This window comes from Falco biarmicus, chromosome 4 (genome assembly GCF_023638135.1).
Source record: "Falco biarmicus isolate bFalBia1 chromosome 4, bFalBia1.pri, whole genome shotgun sequence".
NCBI lineage: Eukaryota > Metazoa > Chordata > Aves > Falconiformes > Falconidae > Falco > Falco biarmicus.
This window is the reverse complement of record NC_079291.1, coordinates 64491391-64505099: the sequence shown is the minus strand read 5'-3', so window position 1 is coordinate 64505099 and position 13709 is coordinate 64491391. Positions and strand designations below refer to the sequence as shown.

Below are 13709 nucleotides of genomic sequence, written 5' to 3'. Positions count from 1 at the left end.
TTAGTCCTCCTCCCTCTCCCCAGGCAAAAGCTTCTGAACTGAAATAATTCTGCAGATGGAGACCAGGACTCCGCGTCACTTCAAGTCCTTCCCGTCGGGCCAGGGTCACTCCAGTGGGAACATGGGACTCGAAGCAGCCTGCAGTGCAGGTGAAAGCCACAAAGCCAGCGGTGCATGGCCGCTCACCAGCTCTGGATGCTTGTTCCCACGCACATCAGAGGCCGCTGCTGCTGCTGCCTTTGCTCGCCTCCCATCGATGGGGACAGCTTGCTCCCCTGTCCTGTCCTCCAGAGACTCAAGGTCCAGCTCATCCCATGCCTGTGCACAAGGAGTGGGGACAGCGGCCGGCAGGAAAAGCGAGCCAGGCCAGCTCAAAATAGACTGCTTGTCGGAGTTTTCCATGAGACCTTTGAGACTCCTTATCTCCCCGCTGCTGTTCTGGCACAGGACGAGTTGCAGATGGAGCAGCCTCTATGAGCAACATTACCTCGGTCACCCCAAAGCTTCCTGCCACCCGGACGGGACGTGAGGCCGTTGTCCTGTGGGATAACGGCTGCTGCAGGGGGCACCGCAGCCTCTGGTTTAGCAGGACTAATTGGGTGGAAGTAAAACCTGCCTAGTGTCATGGGGGTGGGGGATATTGAGAAGCCTAGCTTTGGTGACAGCAGCTTTAGCAGAGTTTGGGCATGCAGGCGTGGTAAGCTGTTAAAAAGATGCCAGTAGCCAGAGGGTGGTCTTGTACCTCTCCTGCTGTAATAGCTGCCTTGCTTTCAGCAATGCAAAAGGCAGCAGGGGCAGCTCAAGCCACCCTAAGGTCTGTGATCCTTCTTCTCTGTACAAGTAAGTATATTCCCACCAGGAAGCAGGCAGAGCTGCTGCTTTGCTTGATGGGAGGTTGGTCCTGCTTGCCAGGCTCCTGGCATGAGCCATGGGTTTGTGGGTCTGTGCTCAGGTGTCACCAAGCTGTAGGCTTGTTTGTAGCCCTGGGGAAGTTTTGGCAGTGTGACCTAGTGCTTTCCACAAGTGCTTTCCTGACCCTGTAAGGATTTTCTTGTGGCCTTAATGAGACATCTGGGGGCAATTAGTTTTCTGTTTTATGACATGCCTGGCTTTTCTCATTGAATGTGGCATGGTGGGGCTGTGCTGGTTCTCCAGCCACATCTGGGAAGGAAGGAGGGAAGGCAGGAGGAGCAGAGTCAAGCTTTGCATCCATCCTTCTCCTTCCCAGTGCTTTTGCTGCTGTGTCTTGTGTGCCTGTACAGAGTCCAGGTCCAGGTGTAATCCCACGTGAGCTCAGATGCTCAGCTATAGAAGGTAAGGCCTGTTGTGACCTGTTGCTCTCATGCAAGTCCAGAGATTAAGGTTGAGCCTGCTTCCCACCCGCAGTATCCTGAAGTTTCTTAGAGTAAGAGATTACAGAGAGGATTAGATATAAACCTTTGCTGCTGCAGTAAATCGTTTTTCACTGTTGCCAACTATGCAGAGGGGAGAGACTGTAGACTGGTATTTCCCATTGCATTATTGCTGACCCCAGTTATTTCAAAGTGATAAACCACTACCTGTCCCTGATCTGTCATAAACTACTATGCTGTATTGAAACCCAGGCAGGTTAAAGAGGAAATAATGAGCATCCTTTTTCATTGCTTTTTAGTTCTAGGGCTTTTGTGGTGATGTTTCTGAGGTTTTTCTTGATGACCCCAAGAGTGCATAAGCTTCACCTAGAAGTGTGTGATCACTTCAGGACCTGAGGCTTTGAGATTGACACTAAAACTCATGAGACCTACAGCACGCTTCTAAAGGCTTCAGTCGCCTGCAGGGACCGGCTAAAGAGGACCCTCCATCATGGGGCTTAAATGATTACTTTGGACAGAGTTGCAATCATTTTTGTTTTACAGAGAGGGAGCCACAGAAGAGTGATGTACTTACTGCTAGAAGCAACGATTTCTGGGGCTCTGCATGATGTTTAGCCGTAAGGTCTCCCTACCCTGACCAGTACCTATGCTGGAGAGGATGCTGACAGTCTCTGATGCAGGCTTTGCAGCAGAGATGAGCCCATACTTGGTGCTAGGAAGAAGCAAAAAAAGAAGCTGATGCTGGGCAGCTACTTACTTGTGATTCCTGAGGATGAGGTTCATTTTAGACAAGTTCTGAAGATCCATCCCTCTAATAGACCAATACATGTGCAGACCTGCAGAAAACACTCTTAAGAAATCTATTAGAAATCCTGCATGGAGGAAAAGGCCATTGAGCTGCTGCACTGGGAATGACAGGGCTTTTTTGTCTTTTATTTTCCCCTTGCAGTTCACTTAATCAGCTAATGGTTTTTGCTGACAGATATTTATCAGCCTGAACATGCTTTCCCTGGTCTTGGAAAAATAGAAATCTTTACTCCTGGCTCCAATAAAAAAATCACCTCAGTATCCCTGAACGAGCAAGTCTGGATATCAATCCTTCTCTTGGCATCTTAGCTCTGGGAGTCGTTAAGAAGAGAATGGCAAAAGCAGAAAGCAAAGCCACCCAAGGTTAGAAACAGCCCTGACTATTATTATTAATTTTTTTTCAGCCAGAAATTTCATATGTTTAATGAGCTGAGGGGCATAGCGTGCTAGCAGCTATCCCCAGGGCTGGAAGCAAAGCTGCCCCAGCACAGCTCACTGCAACGTGTGAAACAGCCCCATGCTGGTGTGGGAGGGTATTTGTGGCACTGGTACTGCCATGCCCCACGAGCTGTTACCAGGACCTGGCTCCAGCATCCCTAGCTCTGTTGCCCATCAGAAGTCATTTCACTGAAAAAAAGGCAGCTCAGTACCCTGTTAGTGGTTGATTGCTTTTGCTCCGTGCATGTCCCTCCCTGTCTGCAGAGCTAATCCTCCTCTCCTTTACACCCTGTTTGCCATCCTGCATTGATTTACTCCTTTCTTACACCAGTTTAGGGTGTTGAAATCTGCTTTTCAGCCCTGTCTGCAGCAAGTGAAACTCCACGGAGGCACCTCTGTTTGGATTAACCAAGTCTGGCCTTACAAAAATATCTCTTAAGCACAGCTCAGAAAAGCAAAACATCCAAGATAAGTTAGATTGTGATGTTAGATTTATTATCAAGGAAACAAGCCGTAACTTCTGAGATGCTGCTTGCCATCATAAATGCAGTTAGACATTCTTTCCAGTGCTAATGAGAATGAAGATTGATGTCCTTGCCTGTCCTCTCTGGTGGTGCCAGCAAACACTGGGGTCTTCCCTTTTTTTCTTCTCAAAGCACTTCATGGTTCTGAAAATTACTGAAGTGAAATTTTACAATGTGTGCCTGCTGGTTTGTGACTTCAGTACATCTAGGAAGCCCAAACAGGTTTGTAAAAGCTCTCTTGCTCTCTGTATATACGAATGTATATATAAACATATATCTGTGTATAGACTAAAAGGAAACCGGCTCCTACTTTGTTGCTCAGGGCTGGGATCTGCACATTCTCTTTTGAGTATTTCATGCCAGATATTAGCTGTGACTTATATTTTGAATAAAAAAATTTAATTAAATTGGCGTTTTTGAGCTGCTGGGGGGCTTTGGCCACTATCTTGCTCAGGAAATAAAATGACCTAATTTGTGAGAGTTGCAGGGTGAAGGAAACCAGCTTCTGTCCCTGTTGGATAGTGACAAATATGTGGAAGAAGGCAGTATTCCTGGGGGAGAGGGGGGCTCAGCCGGTTTAACCAGGGGTCAGAGGGATGCCCAGGACCAGGTACTAACCAGCACAAGGCTTTGCAGACATCTCCAACACACTGTGGGACTTTGACCTTGGTCTGGTTGTTCAGTTTATGGGAGAAAAACCATCTCGTTCACGGCCCCAGAGCAGCAGTAGAACCTCTAGCATGGCTAACGTAATCCAAACCGTAATGGAGCCAACATTGCTGTGCTTTCAGTCAGCTCAGAGGCATTTGCCAGGGTGCTGGGCTGAGTCCGGCCATCGCGGAGTCTTGTGAGCTATGCAGTGCTTGCCAACCCTCTGCCTGTTTGCAGACCTGTCTGCTTCCCTTTGTGTGTTCTCATTGCCCGTTGCCTAAAACGTAACACACTTCATTTGTTTCTGTCCAGGCACAGGATTTCAGGATGTGAGAAGATTCAAGGAAAGATTTATCCCCACTAATTGGAAGTGGGAGAAAGTTTTCCAGTCTCAGATTTCCTCACTACCATCAGAGCCTGGCCGAGAGGTACATCACCATCACCATGCTGTTTAAAATAATCTCTTGTGCTGTGCATAAACGAGAGGAACATTGAACTCGGGTGACAGCCCCATGACCCTGGTCTCAGAACAGGTAGGAATGACTGGAATCAATAGGGATCTCCATGGAGATTGTTAGTTCTTCAGTAACACTCGGGTCATCACTGAAGTGTTTGCTGTTAAGGATGGGCAATTCTAGCTGGACAGATAGCAATAAGACAGACATTTCTGTCCTAGCAATGAAACTGAGTCCTCAGTGCGGGGTAAATGGAGAATTTCCTACAGAACTGACCTCTGGCAATTTTCACCTGCTGAGGAGCTCTGCTGTTGTCCTCGGAGATGATAAAAATGATGCAGATGCTTCCAGTCCTGCTCTGCAGTGACTGCAGCCTGACTGTAAATAAGAAACAGTCCCAGCAGCGCTTCCACTTACCCAGCATTTCTCGCTCATGGATCCCTGTGCATTTTGCACTGGCTTGGGAGTGTTATGAACTGGGAAACCTCTAGTGATGTGTTATTCAAAACACACTGGCTTTCACTGCGAAGTTTCAGTTGTGGTTTCTAGGGTTGGGCTGAGATTATTGCATTTAAATTCAAGGCAGATTCCATTCACTCATGGGGAATGAATGCTAGATCCTTGCCCCTCTGCTAGGAAATAAGCCCTGGATACACAGATTTGCAGAGAGACCCTGGCCACAGGTCACCTGGCTGCTCTTGAGCTGCTCAGGTAACAGCTCTGCCCACTGGCTGGGCCGCTGCGTGCTCCAGAAACCTGCTGAGATGTCAACATGTTGTGTTTGTAGTAGCTTCTGGATGTGGGAGAAGGACAGAAGACTGGTGAGGGAACACAGAGCTCAGGAGAGGTCTGTCCCTTGTGCAAGTAGCCTGTGATTTTGGCAGGGTGACAAAGGTCCAAACCCTCGACAGAGGGAACCACCACAAAGTCTGCTCCCTGTCCCCATGGTCTACATGACCAGCATGAGGCTCTCATGGATAAAAGCTTGGACTCGGGGCTCACTGTGCAATCTAATCCTGACCTTGGTTTATTGTTTAAACTGCTGCAGCCTCAGTGTATGGTAGAGGCTGAGAAAACCTCAGATCTTGTTTCAACTGAAACAGGAACCTCTGCACAGCCATTGACACCAGATGGTCTCAGCCGGGTTGAAGTCCAAGTGGATGAGGAAAAGCAGTATAAAATCCACCCTGTAGATGTGGCCTTAGAGTCTCCTAAAGGGAGTAAGGGAACCTGTGTTTGAGCTGCTTGAAATCAGGCTGGATTAACTTTTGGGGAACTTGTGGAGTGAAACTGTGCTCCTAGAGCCCTGAGGTTTGCTGTTTGACAGTGATGGGGGGAGACCTTCCTCCAGTTGCTCTGCAGTCACTCCACTGTAAGGCCCAGGAGGGCTGATGTTCATCAGTCAGGAGCAAACACGCCAGGAGGTCTGTGCGCTCTCAATCCTTACCTTTTTTGACAAGAGGAGAAGGTGGACCCATCTTTCACCAGGTGGGTGGGGGTTCACCACCTTGCATGCTGTGACCTTGAGCTCAGTTGGGACCATCGTGCCATGAAATGAAAGCAGAATATGGGAGAATCCCTGGGCAGGACTGGGCACAGGCAAGGAGGTCTCCAAGGGCCAGGCTGGCTGCAATCCCATTGCCACAGGGCTGCAAGGCAGAAGTGGGGAAGTGGCCACAGGGCTGGAGGTGACAGAGTGCTGAGACCCTGCTGCCCCTGCCTGATCCCTCTGAGCAGCAGGTCCAGAAACCCCAGCAGATGCTGTTCGTGACGCCAATTAGCAAGGCTCTGAGCTGTCGTAATAGGACAGGCCCCTTGCCTGCAAGCCTTGGTGGTGATTTCTGCTTTGGTTTCTATTAACAAATCTCTGTGGTTATGTGCTCATGCTGTGCAGCGACGGGCGGAGGGTTCAAAGCCAAGATAAATAGTCTTGGGGTCTGGCTGAGGCTCCAGGAAAACAGAGAGCATAGCAAGTAATTTGGTTAATACGTTCAGACACAACCATTAGCCCGTCAGTGCTTCCTGTGAGGGAGGCTCAGCCAGAGAAACCTGGACTGCCGTGGTTTAGGCACAACTAGCCTGGGTCTGCAAAGCCGCCGTGCTGCCATGCAAGGGCTGGCCTGGCACCGGGGTGGCCACGGGTCCCTGTGCTCTGGCCTGGAGCCAGCTGTGGGGAGAACGGGAAGACACCATCCCTGCCTTGTCTTTGCTCCCAGGAGCACAGGTGGTTCTCAGTGGACTGGCGTATCATGGAGGACAGAGACTGTGCCTGTCCCTCTTCCCAGCTTCCCAGTCACCCATGCAGGAGAGGTGCCTTGGCCACTGGAAACCAATGAGTGGTCTGTCCCATGCAGGGCTGGAACTGGGTCCCTTTCACCTGCAGTGATTCGTCTTTGGTATGAGGGGTCTGGATCAAGCTCATTGATGTCTGTGGGATGTGGTGGGGAGGCGGTGAGCCCGGACCTCCCACAGCCTCCAGCAGACACTCTGACTCTCTGCTGGGTTCTGCTTGGTGGTGGGTGTCGTTTTTCTCATTGTGGCACTAGTATTCCCCTCTCCTGCTTCATTCCCGGGTGTGCCAAGGTGTATTTACACCGCCCTGGCTACATATGTGGGTACCAGCGTGAGTGTGAGCAGAGTCTCTCTGCTCTCTGAATACTAAAAGTATTCATCACCCTTGACCAAAGACGACCTGGGGCAATTCTGGAGGTCAGGTGTTGTGGGGCTCTGCTCTGCATGCAAGTCCTGCATTAACGGTCCCAGGAAAGAGGCTGGTGTCTGTGTCCTTGTGCCCAGGCATTCTGCAAGGCTGTGTCTTTTAGTGTGGGTCTGAGAGAGCAACAGCTCTGTCAGTCCTTGGAGCGAGAGCTCGTGATGAGCAAGAAAGCCGGATAATCTGCTATCACCTTGAGAAGCAGCGCTGAAGTGTTCAGCTCCTTTGATTGTCTCCTTTTGGCAGGGGAGAGGGAATAATCCCAGAAACAACAGGTTTCTCTGAGAATCTAGATTAGAGTCCATCCATTACAGCACCTTTCCATTACTTATTTATGCTTTTTCTTCTCTTAGCAAAATTCTTCAGCCATCCTGGTTTGTCCTGTTGACACCCCAAGAATGAGAGGGAGGGAAACCTCACAGGCAGAAGACCCTCCTGCCTGCTGGCTGCCTTGCCTCCCCCTTTACTGGCTTCAAGGAAGCAAGAGCAGGCGGGTGCTAGTCAGCAGCCAGCACAGTAAGATTGGGTTCTTGGGAGTCTTCTGCAATGACAACTGATTTTGAGGATGCCAAGACTAACCCCTTCGACTCTGATTCCATAAGAATCAGCCAGCTTCGGCAATGAAACATCTGCAGCTAATGGGAAGAGCAACTCACCCTGCAGGCATCCGAACAGTTCAGCTTTGAATCTCCTGGCCCTCAGCATACTGTCATCTCTCTGTCCATCCACAGCTCCAAAATCTGTATGCTGTGCTGCATCGGTTTATTGCTTTATATAAGGTTTATTACATGCCAAAGGATGCCCTTTTGCTTGTAGAGTGATATGCCAGCCACGGGTGTATGTGATGTAGCCTCATTGGGTCTCTTTCTATAAGATCCAATGCACAGGTGCTTTTTTGCAGCCTTGCAGGCTACCTGTGCTTGGAGGACCACACATTGGGGAGCTGGGCTGTGTGTGCTGGAGGCCTGCTGGGCTACAGAGAGCTTCAAAACACGCAGGGGGAAGTCTCCAGCTGGGAAAAGACAAACTCACTCTGTTGAATGTTTTAGGTCCAATTCCCCAGCTAGTGCAAGCAAACAAGCATCTGCTCACTTTAATCCTCATCTGTACTAAGCAAGGATGTTGCTATGCATTGTCCAAACAGGGTTTTTGCAAAGGAAGGAAAGTAAACCCCAAGATAAATCTGTTGCTAATGGCAAATCCTTTGAGAAAGCCAAACACCACTCCAGGAGCTGCAGTGAGATTCGGGGAGTGTCTCCCAGCTGCAGGCTCAGGAGCACCTTCAGCTTCAGTGTTACCCCATCTTGCCTGCACATGGTGTTTCCAAGAAGGCCAAATACTGACTGCAGATGTGTGAGCAGCCAGGTCCTGGCTTCTCCCAGCTGCACCCAGGGCTTTGCTTCTGCCCTTCTTGTCCACACAGGCTGGAGGCTCTGGGAGTACTTGCAGTCCCCAAGCCCTGTCCTGGCATCCAGGCTGCCATGCTCCAGGGTGGCTGCCAAAAGGGATGGAGAACAGAAGGAAGAAGGTAGTTTGGCTCATCACGAACTGTAAGTAGCCAAGCCACCACCTGTGGCAGATCACAGACTTGTATTAGACCCATCTCCATGGAGATTAAACCCTGTTGCCACTCCAGAGGATCAGCAGGAGAGCTCTGCTGATGGCAAGGTGCACAAGGGTGAGAGGAAGTTTTGCTCGTGCTGCCTGCCAAGTCTAATCAGGATCTTTACACACCAGCTCCTATATGTTGGCATCTCTCCGGGAACTGACAGACCTGTTCTTCCTATTGTGCCCCAGGGAGCAAGAAACATTCCATGAGTCTCCTACACTGATACTAGAGAGTAAAGCAAACACGGGACAGTGAGTTCCAGTGCCCTGGAGAGGAGGAGACACTGGGAGCAGCTCAGTGCCCCCCTGGAGCTCCCAGAAGGGCTGGTGCACCCCTCGACTTGGTTGTCTGCATGCAAAGCAGCAGGATGCAGCTGCCCTCACATCTCTAGTCCAGCCTGGTGGCCTGTCCCCTGTGTTTTTACCTGGCATGGCTTTTCCCTAGCTGAAATGGCAGAGGGTTTCCCTTATGTTTTGCCCACTGAGCTTGCCTGGGGCTGCAGCAGGTTTCCCAGCTGCAAAGCACTGTAAATCACAGGCCAAATGCGGCTGCCTCACAGCTGTGCAGAGAGGGCTCTAAGTCCAGGGTCACTTAGCTGCTGCACGGTAGCTCCAGAGAAGTGATATGTGGATTAAATTTCCAGGAGCTGGTAGGGCCAGACTCAATTTTGAGCCACCAATTTACCCGATTAAAAATAAACAGAGTGTTACAGACAGGCTGTGCTCAGTCACAGCTGAGTTTTATAAACGTGGCTGGGCACTGGGATGGAAAGAGTGCTTGCTTGGAGTCACTCTCTTTCCATTCCCAATCCATGCTGCCTCGGGAGGATTTGGGAAGCAGAAAGTTCGAGTCAGGGCCTCTGTGAAATTCTGGCTGCTCTGAGATTTTCCCACATGTTCATTAGACGTACAGCTCATACAAGTTTATTTCCAGAGGTTTTAAGGGCTGTGAAAGGCTCATTGTATCTATCTGGTGTGATACCCGTTTTTTGCGGGAGCTTGAACCTACGGCTTGCAAAGCGGAGAGGCACTAAACACTGTGTTGCTGCGGTGGTTAACAACTGGGTGAGGCGGCTCTTTTCAGTCCCAATTTGGAAGTTGCAGGAGCCAGCAGAAATACAGAGATGCCATGGAGGGATGCCTGCCCTGCGCTGCATCCCTTAAGGATGCTTTTTAGCTGAGATGCCCATCCGTGCAGTCAGAGCTGTGAGATGCTACTGTGGCAGAGCTGAGCCATGCCAGCAGCCCCCAGGGAGCAGGGTCCCTGGCCCCCGCAAGGTCCCTCACTGTGGTGGGAACAGTGGGGTTATCAGAACGGGGTGGCTCCTCTCTAAGATGGAAATTTCTCCTCTGGCCAGAGGCAGAGGTCTTGGCTTGCATCCCTGCTCCCTGTCACTGAGCCTCGCCACCTTCCAGGGTTCACTTTGTTCACAAAGAGCCTCAGATAAGCTTCTTGGCAGGGGTGCTCTGTTCTGCATGGCATTAGCATGGCTCAGGACAGGGTTTTTTAATATTAACCTCTTGTATCCCTTGGAAGATGCAGCTTAGACACAGCCCCTGGGGCTGGGGCAGCAAGTCAATGCTCTTCGTCAGTAGGAAGCATCAGCATCACCGCAGGGGTTGGCTTCCTCTGACTGCCAACACAGACCGAGGAGATGTCAGCCTCCTTGGGTAAGCACCACGGAGGTAGCAGCAGTGCTCACCTGTGGGCTGAGCCCTGTGCTGGGGCACCCAGCGTGACCCAGAACCTTCTGCCTGGTGAGAACAGGCTTTGAACCCCCTCCTGTCAGAGCCACGGGAAATCTTGGCATGATGATGAGCATGTGTGCCTGAGGCTGGGTCTGCAAAATGCCTAAGGAATGGTTGCAACATAGGGGAACTTTTTTTTTCTTCACTGAGTAGTTTTATGTGGAGATGTGTTTCTTCATGAGTTAAGCTTTTTTGCCAGCCTGAAAAATCACCTTAACCCCCTCTGCTCAAACTCTTAAAACAAGCGGTTGGTGATCTGGGGGAGCCAGTCTAAGGCATCTCATAAAGCACCTCGTGGGATGCTGTAGCCGCTAACCAAAAGCGTGGCCTCAGAGTGCTGCAGCATGCCCTGATTCACAGGGAAGGGCTGGCTGGCAGCCGATGTGCTGCCCTCCCCTGCCACTCAGCCTCATTTATCTTCGTTACTTGGGCTGTTTACGCAAGCAAAGAATTGGCCAGAGGCGCCCGGCACCGCTGCGTGCCAAGGGAGGAAGTAGGCACCAGCACGAACTCTTGTGGCTGGCACCCAATTGCCTGCACGCTCTTTTGAGAACAAAAAGCCAGGATGTGGTCTCCGTGGCTCAGGGCGAGGGGTGGCTCTGGCCCCTTGCATGGGTTGTGCCGGGGGTCCCGGCAAGGGGATCCACTGCCTCATGCTCTGTGCTGGTGGCCCAAGGGCATCCCACCAAGTGGAGATGCTCGGGCACCTCCACACAAAGCTGCAGGGCACAGAGCTCCTGGGTACCTTTGCTTCCAAGGCTTGAGAATGTTGTCCTTGGGTTTAGTCCACGTTTAATCCTTTATGGCATGGGAGCTGTGGCTGAGCTTGTGGCTGAAGAGAGGTGACTTACTGCTTTGTTTGTATCTCCCCTGGTCGCTGAGCTAGCACGGCCACTGCTGCCTTCCCACTTTGCTTCTCTTATTCAAGCAGCTCCAGGAAATCTCTGCTCACCCCATGACCCCGCTGCAGAGAGAGGGGCATCTTCCCCGTGCCTGGGGCTGGCGGGGGCCTGGGGCTGGCAGGGGCAGAGCTGGGGTTTAGCACCCCTGGCTGGGCTGTGCTCACCTGGAGAGCTGCCACCTGGCCGCAGGGGCTGTTCACCAGCCTGGAGTGGGTTTCCAAGCTCGGGGTTGGAGATCAAATGAGTGCTGAGCTGCTGACAGCCAGCTGCCACTCAAAGGAGAATAAGCAAAATTTTCTAGAGTGTTTTACGGGTTTCTGTGTTTAAAAAAAAAAAAAAACAACAAAAAAGGCCTTATTTTTTTTCCCCCTGCTCCATCAAACATCATTTGATGTAAAATTGCTAGTGGGAACACCACTTGCTGCAGTTCTGAAGAAAGGAATGAATGGGATGGTCCAGGGACATGTCATCTCTAAAGCTTCCCTAAGCCAGCATCTGTGAAGAGAAGTCTAGACATGGCAAAACCCCTTTGACTCCTGCCTCGAGGTAGCCAAGTCCCCCCCCCGCGAGCAGCTTCCCGTGGTGGGCGGCTGCGCCAGCGTGTGCCCAGCTCCAAGAGGATGTGCGAGACAGAGCACGCTTTGTGTCACGCCTGGCCCGGGCTTGCCTGGTGAGAAGAAACACGGCAGAAATATGCTGGGGACTGACACAGCACTTCAACGGTGGTGCTGACCCTTTGGCCCATCCAAGATGTGATGAGGAACCGCGATGGAGTCTCAGGGCTGACACCGGTGGGTCCTTCCATGGTTTTGTTTTGTGTCTCAGCCCCTCCACTCTAACAGTGGTCCTGTGTGTCCTGTCCATACACCATGCAGGGCAGAAGGTCGTACCCCACCACAGAAGTGGGGAAGCAGGAGGCGATAGTGGTGCCCAGGATGGTTGCAGGTCCGGTCAGCATCCCTAGGTACCTTCAGGTTACTTTGCTTCTGGCTCCTTCCAAAGCCACAGGGGTTGCTCGCTCCTGGCAAGATTGCCCACAGAGTCACTTGGGGACACTGTCTTTTCTCACACCTACTTTCCAGGTGACGGGAAACAAAAGAACCCAAGATATTTAAAAGCAGGAAGCCAGATTCTGTAAACTGTCTAAAAATGTATCCTCCGGAGATGAGATTTCGCTCTGGCTCCAGGCCCGAAGGAACGATCAGTGCTAATGAAAGCAAGAGACCGAGGAAGGGATGGTGGCGGGGGGAGCGAGCTGCCCGGCCGAAGCATCCTTGCTGCGTCCCCCTGCCTGGTCGTCCTGGTTTCATCTGGGATAGAGTTAATTTTCTTCTCAGTAGCTGGTACAATGCTGTTTTGGATCTAATATGAGAATAATGTTGATAACACGCTGATGTTTTTAGCTGTTGCTAGGTAAATACTAAGTGAAAGACTTTTCGGTTTCTCAGGCCCTGCCAGTGCGAAGGCTGGAGGGGCACAAGAAACTGGGAGGGGACACAGCCCAAACTAGCCAAAGGGCTATTCCATACCATGGGCCACCATGCCGAGGATATAAACTGGGGGGTTGGCCAGGTCCTGTCGATTGCGGCTCGGGGGCTGGCGGGGCATCGGTCAGCGGGTGGTGAGCAGCTGTACTGTGCATCACTTTTTTGTTGGGTTTTTTAATTCCCTTTTGGATTTTATTCTTCTCTCCCTGCCTTTCTATCTCACTGTAATTGTTGTTATAGTTTAATTATTAAATTGTTCTTATCTCAACCCACAAATTTTACCTTTTTCCCGAATCTCCTCTCCATCCCTCTGCAGGGGGGGGTGAGTGAGCAGCTGCCTGGTGCTTAGTCACTGGCTGGGGTTAAACCACAACACTGGAACACTCCAGACCTGGTGGGCACAGAAAAATCTTGGGTCTCACCATGCCTTGGGTTGAGGCTGCTGCCTGTGAGTTGGGATGAAATAATTTAACTCATTAACTCTGCACATTTTTGGCGTATAGCCCCAGAGAGCCAGTGAGTGCTGCAGGAGGGAACAAAATTCACCAAATAGAAACAACTACCTGCTGCTTTACAGCTGCTGGTAGCACTTGGGACATTGAAATCCCCAAGGTGTCTGGGGAGTGCAGGGCTTTTGTGGGAGGTGTCCTTGCTTTCTAGCCTTGCCTTATGCAAGGCCTTTTACAAACCAGTAAAATCTCTGATTGCTGCCACTGGTGCCCTCTTGACTGGTTTTGGTAGCTAGGAATTGCAGGAACAATGAGCTCTGCTGGTTTATTTCCCAAATGTTTCCTTGAGACTGACTCATAACTGATGAAACCAAAACCTTGGAGTAGCTCATCATGTGTGGTTGCTTTCTACATCGCGTCTGTAGGCACCTCATCCACCCTCCAAGCCTGCCTCACCCACAGACCAGCTGCCTCTGGGTGATTTATAACATCTCTGCAATGTAGACAGCTTATAAGAAAAAAGGAATTATTCCATGATTGATCTCTGGCAGCTATCCAGTAACTCCTGTTGGAC

General features: G+C 50.9%; 1 long non-coding RNA gene across 2 annotated transcripts in view; it reads left to right on the top strand.

Annotated features, from left to right (window-relative positions):
• Positions 1-13709, top strand: part of LOC130148897 (uncharacterized) — a 30236-nt gene that overhangs the window by 13685 nt on the left and 2842 nt on the right. Inside the window, exons 3-5 of one of the 2 annotated variants that reach the window (XR_008821694.1) lie at positions 24-3343; positions 4085-4305; positions 7294-11302. This is a non-coding gene — a long non-coding RNA (uncharacterized LOC130148897). Of the gene's footprint in view, positions 1-23; positions 3344-4084; positions 4306-7293; positions 11303-13709 lie in introns of those variants that run through there. The other variant, XR_008821693.1, reaches the window with a different exon arrangement.